Source organism: Sinocyclocheilus rhinocerous, unplaced genomic scaffold (genome assembly GCF_001515625.1).
Source record: "Sinocyclocheilus rhinocerous isolate Xijiao unplaced genomic scaffold, SAMN03320098_v1.1 scaffold3732, whole genome shotgun sequence".
NCBI classification, from domain to species: Eukaryota; Metazoa; Chordata; class Actinopteri; order Cypriniformes; family Cyprinidae; genus Sinocyclocheilus; species Sinocyclocheilus rhinocerous.
Window position 1 is genome coordinate 168,744 of NW_015644376.1, and position 6,822 is coordinate 175,565.

The following is a 6,822-nucleotide window of genomic DNA, read 5'->3' on the forward strand; positions in this document are numbered from 1 at the left end:
AAACATTTTTGCTGTTACACCATAGGACACATTTATTTGTCAACTACCCACATAGTCTTTTCTGCCATTAGAGTTAAGTAATTCCAGTAGCCCCTCACTGCAGAACAAAGATTCAGGGGGCGGGGTTGGATCCACATCTAGGGGGTGGAGATGGTAGGTTTAGGGGTGGAGATGGGTGGGTTTAGGGATCAGGGGGTGGAGACGGGTAGGTTTAGGTATACGTAAGGTGGGAAGAGTTGGATCTGGATCCAACCTCACCCCCTGGATCTTGTGTTCTACAGTGAGGACCATCTCAGTAATTCGGCAAAGCAAGCAAAGGCACATATAGTAAATACACACTCGGGTCCATGGCTCCTTGAAGCAGCAGCAGAAGCACACAGGTCTTGGTGGCCAGATCTGCACTCGTTGGGGGGGTTTGTGGGCTGCTCATGTTCAAAATGTTCAAAAAGAAATGATTGATTCAATCTAGTGGGAATAACTTGACTGAAGGCTGCGTTTACACTTGGCATTAACATGCGTCCTGTAACCGGATGTTGTCCACATACACATTGAAAAGACAAGTTTAAACGCGCTTCTGATCGGAATGTTATTCGATCAGCGTGTCCTGGTCCAGAGGTAGTCGAGGACGCATTGTGATCGGATCTCAGTGTACTGTAAACGCAATGGCAACTCGGTGCACTGCAGAGTTTAGCTCCAACCTTAATCAAACACACCTGAACCAGCTAATCAAGACCTTACTAGGTAGACTAGAAACTTTCAGGCAAGTGTGTTGGAGCTAAACTCTGCAGGACAGTGGCCCTCCAGGACCAAAGTTGCCCATGCCTGACCCAAACCCATCAGTGAGTATACAAGATTACAGTCATTTCAAAACAGAAAAAGGCCCTTCCAAAACTCTTGAAACGAAGATGGAAATAAAAGTATTTTAAAATGATATTTAATTGTATATAATTAATATTTGTTTTGTTTGGATTTGAAGAAAAATATAAACGTTTATTTGAAGGGGGAAATACTTTTGGCAATATAGTGCATGATTTTATTTTCCACTGCAGGGCTGATAACGGAGCGCTCATCTTAACAGTGTGATATCTTGAGAGGTGATGTCACTTCTCACATTTTCTAGCACAATTCTTCACAGTTAAAAAAACATGCTGAGAAGTCAAGGCCAGGAACGGTTTGTAATTGTGCAGTTTCTGACTCGTGTGGAAACATAACTGTATCCATTCCAGAGCGTTCTTAGAACCGTTCCGACATGACAGTGGAAGTGCTTAAACTGACACTATCTCAACAAGAGAAAGACTACCTAAAAGTAGAAATTAAATAAAAATATACTCACAGAGCTCTTGTGCAGTTGTTGACAGCTGGTATGAGTCGTCTTCTGCCCTCCTCTGTTGTGTTATATTTCTTCAGATCAAACTCATCCATCACCTCCTCTGACACCTGAAGCATGTAGGCTATTGCTGAACAGTGAGCAACAGAGAGTTTCTTCTCTGAGTGTTTGTCTGATCTCACAAACTCCTCAATCTCTCTGTACAGAGTCTGATCATTCACTTCAAGCAGACACAGGAACAGATTAATGGACCTCTCAGCTGAGATATGCTCTGAAGTACTCATGGTTTTGATTGTATCTTTGATGTGTGCTGTGATTTCCTTGATGGTTTCTGAGGTGTTCACCGTGTGTGTCAGTAGATCCTGTAAGAGTCTCTGATTGGACTCCAGTGAGATGCCCAGCAGAAATCGCAGGAAAAGATCCAGATGACCAGTTTCACTCTCAACAGCTTTATCTACTGCACCTTTGAGAAAGCCATAAACCAAATTACTTCTGATTCTTCATCTTCATCTGAATCAGCAGGAAGTGGATGTACATTTCACTCAGAGTTTGAGGGATTTCTGCTCTCTCGTTGTCTTGTTTCAGGATGTTTTCAAGCACAGTGGATGAGATCCAACAGAAGACTGGTATGTGACACATGATGTGGAGGCTTCTCGCTCTTCTAATGTGTGAGATGATTCTGCTGGCTTGATGCTCATCGCTGATTCTCTTCCTGAAATATTCCTCCTTCTGAGCATCATTGAATCCCTGGATTTCTGTCACACGCTGGATGTATTTGGAGGGGATCTGATTGGCTGCTGCTGGTCTGGAGGTGATCCAGATGAAAGCAGAGGGAAGCAGATCACCTTTCATGAGGTTTGACATCAACACAGACACTGATGAAGTCTCAGTCACATCACAAACTTTCTCACAGTCATCTGAAAACATCAGCGTCATTCTGCTTTCATCCAGACCATCAAAGATGAACACAACTTTACACGCATCATAAATCTTTGAGTTCAGATCTTGAAGTTCAGGATGAAAGTCCAGCAGAAGTTTGTGAAGACTGTAGCTATCGTGTCGGATCAAGTTGAGCTCTCGAAACGGAAGCACGAACATGAAATCTACGTCCTGATTGGCCGTTCCCTCGGCCCAATCCAGAATGAACTTCTGCACAGAGACTGTTTTTCCAATTCCAGCGATGCCTTTAGTAAGAACACTCTTGATTTTCTCTCTTTGATATTGTGCTTCAGGTAAGGCTTTAAAGATGTCATTGCAGTAGATTGGAGTGTCTTGTAAGTGTTGTGTTCGGGGCTTTTTCTCCATGTGTAAAACCTCATGTTCTTCATTCACTCCTTCACTCTCTCCCTCTATGATGTACAGCTGTGTGTAAATTCTCTTCAGGAGGGTTTGATTTTCTTGTACTTTGATTCCCTCAAATAAACTATCATACTTGTTCTTCATGCTGGTTTTGTGTTTGTCTTTGACTCTCTGCAGTTCTTTAGTCTCGTCCAGCAGGTCTGATTCTGTCTTGTTCTGGGTCTGACAGTAGGGGTAAGTACTGTTTTGTCTGGAAAGCATCTTCAGACTGCTGAGAAAAGAGCAGCAAAAAACAATGACTGTCATGTGAGCAATGTTTGACCACCATCATGGAAATTACACACAGGGATAGCCATTATGGATAACGCTATAAGGCAATGTTCACAAGCAGTGGAAAATCATTTCCGGTAATATTTAGGACTCAGACACACTTTGCTGAATTCCCAATTCAGTCCCAAATGCTGAATTGTGTGGTACGGTGTAGTATAAATTCACTGTGATTAGTTTTATAAGTGTCTAGCAAATGCTAAATTGGCATTCTTTCTGTACCTGGGGTCAGAGGACAGAGGTTTGTTTTTATGAACTTAGCATCATCATGTGTCAATCGCTTTCATGACAGTAAAGTATGGGCCAACTCTATGGAACAAGGAGCACATCCTCTTTTAAAAGCCATTTGTTGGCACTGATGGGAAACACAACGGTTGTTTCCACACCTTCCAAATCTTAATGTCGGTACTTGTTACCATTTGTTGGGGCAGTGTGAAGCAGCCTTTACTGTACCTGGGGTCAGAGGTCACGGCTCCATCAGTGAGTTCTGGGGGTTGCACCATAGATCTGTTGCTCTTCAATGACACACAGCTGGGTTCTGGAGATGCTCCCCTACGTCTTTTCCTGCTGAAGATACTGACAAAATACAAATAGTGTTTTAGACCTGTCTGCTATACGTCTACTAAACTACTGTCCCAAGCACTCCATAGTGTTGTACAGGGCGGTGCTGTGCACATACATTTTGAGGGGCAGAAAAAAAGAGGACACACCTTTCACAAATGTATAGAAAAGTTGGATGCAAATCCACATCTTTTCATTTTCTTTTTTTTTTTCAAATTCTTACATTTAAACAATAAATTCATTTAGAATAAGACACTATAGAGCCATTATCAATAAATCAGTGTCATTACTGTCATCAGTTTCTTGCTGTACCTGAGGTCAGAGGTCACGGTTCCATCGCTGAATGCAGAAGGAAAGTCTTTGATGGACTGATCGCTCTTCATTGACACACAGCTGGGTTCTGGACATGCTCCTGTAGGTAATTCCCTGCTGATGATATTGACCAAACTGCATTTTAAGTCTGACTGCAATTTGCCTGTTATTCTCTTGTTCCAAAGATCAGTGTAAGTGTCAGTAGTTTTATGGCGCTTTTCCACTGCGTGGTACGGCTCGGCTCGGCTCGGTTTGTGTTTCCACTGCAGTTTAGTACCGCTTTAGAGTGGGCGGGATTATTCACATGTCGTTATAGTTGCACCTGTATCTGTATTTCCTTAAACCACAAAACCCCTTTTATGTTGTTAAAAAAAGGTGCGCTCATTCAAAACAGTTGCATTCGATCCTTCGCTGGCTGTGCTGATTTAAATCTAGCCGGTCTGTTGTGTCTCGTGTCGCAAGTTCAATGACGCAGGTAGTGACTAGGGCTGCTCGTTTATGACTAATCATAATCACGGTTATTTTGGTCAGTATTGTAATCACGATTATTTAAAACGATTATTAGCGGGCCATATGACCAAAACTTTATATTAAAGATTTATTTAAAGATAGTGATATATATCAAATATATATTTTCTGTAAATAAGGTTGCTATGACATCTACATTATAGAGACCAGCGAAATGTCACAATTCTCAATACCACAGCAGAGTAACTAATATTTTTTATTATTTTTTTTTTTACTAATATGTCCTCAAAATTATTGAAAATAATTAAACTGTAATAAAAAAGTAAAGGAATATAATGCCAGTATTAAAGAAGCAAAAGAATACAATAGAATAAAAAATATACAAATGAAACTGCTTTAAGTTTTTTTAATGCAAGTCTAAAGTATTCAGTTAACGGCCTACTAGAGAAATTGAATAACCTAATGTAAAATAAAACAGCATAGTCTTCACTGTAAGAATTAAACTTCCTTTGTTTCTTATTAAAGCTACAAAAGTCCTTCAGGCAAGAGCAGTGAGTGATTTTGTATGTGTCTTTTGTAGTTTGATTAATATTAAAGGCACAATATGTAATTTTCACCGCTGGAGGGCGTGTATTCAAAATAAACAAAGAGGCGTAGTTTGATGACGCCGTGACTGAGTGTGGAGTCATGGGAGTTGTCATCTTCATCCCCACAGCCGATGCAATCCGATGGGACTCGGGCAGAAATCATGTTCATGGATGAGCTAATGATTTGTTAACATAGTAGAATGAAGCAGGGTGAGGCAGAAAGCCGTCGAAGCGAAACGAGGCCGCTGAACGATTTTGTGTGTATTTGACCGTTTAGGCGCTAAAAGATGAATTTACATGTCCGTGTTGTGTTCCGTCTCTGAGCGCATCCACAGTAACGTTAATCTTCCCGAGGAAGCGCAAGTTCTTTCACGCTTTTAAAAGCATAAATCAAATCAAAGTCTCGTTACATGATTTTACTGATTATGGAGGAACGAAATAGCACCTCTGGAAAGGGGGCGGAATGGGGTGCAATAATCTCGATTACTGTATTTTCATAATCGTTGGAGGCCGAAATCGAAATCGAATTTCGATTAATTGCACAGCCCTAATAGTGACGATTCTCTCCGGCCAATCAGTGATCAGCAAAGTTTACACGTCACGTTTTGGTAACGGTACGGCTCGCTTGGAACCTCAACCGAGGTGATACTGAAAAAAGTACCAGGTACTGTACACAGTGGAAAACCCCCCAAAAGTGAACTGTACCGAACCTTACCATGCAGTGGAAAAGTGCCATTACTGTCTTACTCTACCTGGGGTCAACGCTGAATGCAGAAGGAAAGTCTTTGATGGACTGCTCGCTCTTCATTGACACACAGCTGGGTTCTGAAGATGCTCCTCTGGGTATTTTCCTGCTGATGATATTGACAAAAGCATTTAACTCCATTTTAAACCTGCCTGTTTTCTCTTGTTCCAAAGATCAGTGTAAGTGTCAGTAGTTTTACTGTCTTACTCTACCTGGGGTCAATGCTGAATGCAGAAGGAAAGTCTTTGATGGACTGCTCGCTCTTTATTGACACACAGCTGGGTTCTGGAGATGCTCCTCTATTCATCTGGCTCTGATAAGCATCATCCTCTTTGTCCCCCTCCTGTATCCCCTCACGGTCACTCATTTTGGAGAAGTGTTACCCTCCTCTTTTTTTGTTAAAGGTTGTTAAAGGTTTTAAAATGACATACCGACAAACGGACACAAAACAATACAGAGTGTTTATACTCTGACTGATTTAGTGTGGAAGAACATTATCTTCAAATGTACAATAACAGCAATCCTGCAGTAAAATCTGCAAAAAAAAACAAAACAAAAAAACACATTGCTCATTAAAACTACAAACTCTCAAACTTGAAGTAATATCTGTTCTTTAATCTGCAGGTTTCTTAAGTCAAATACCTTCAGCTTGCAGTTGATAAAATGAAAAAAAAAACAGGTTTTTCTCCTTCTCTCAGAAGATCTTCTGTTGATCATGAAGATCTGTCAGACATCTGGAAAAAATATAAAGCTGAACGATTACATGCAACTATAGGTATCGGTCCTGTCAATTAACCCCAGAATGTCTCTGAAAGAGCCAAGACTAGGGGTGCAACAATATATCAAAGTATTCAGGGCTCCAGACTGCGACCATTTTTTTTCTGCCGATGCGACTAATTTTTGTGAGCGGTCGCACTGGTGCGACCACCGCGTTGTCCAACTCATAAGTGCTGCCATTTCTGTTGCATTTGAGAAACATCAAAAGGTAAACGAAACGAAAGCGAAACTAAACTGCGCTACGTTTCAGCTGCGCAGCGAGTTGGTGGTAAACAAACACTTATGTAAAATTAAAAAATATATACATTAAATCACAATTATAACCAGTAGATGTCAGCAGAGGAGTACTTATTGGCTTATTAGTAGGGGTGTGCGATATATATCGTCTGCGATAATATCGTAATTGTTGTTTTAACGAT

The 6,822-nt window shown here is 41.0% G+C and overlaps 1 protein-coding gene and 1 pseudogene across 1 annotated transcript in view; one reads left to right on the forward strand and one right to left on the reverse strand.

The window, feature by feature from the left end:
- The window catches only part of LOC107758268 (guanylate kinase-like), an 18,974-nt gene extending 16,253 nt beyond the window's left edge, over positions 1-2,721 (forward strand). Inside the window, exon 8 of the mRNA XM_016575977.1 lies at positions 2,711-2,721. The gene's annotated coding sequence lies outside the window, so the exon portion shown is untranslated. The remainder of the gene's footprint in view (positions 1-2,710) is intronic.
- LOC107758269 (NACHT, LRR and PYD domains-containing protein 3-like) overlaps positions 1-6,018 on the reverse strand; it is an 11,088-nt pseudogene extending 5,070 nt beyond the window's left edge.
- Positions 6,019-6,822: the final 804 nt, after the last annotated feature.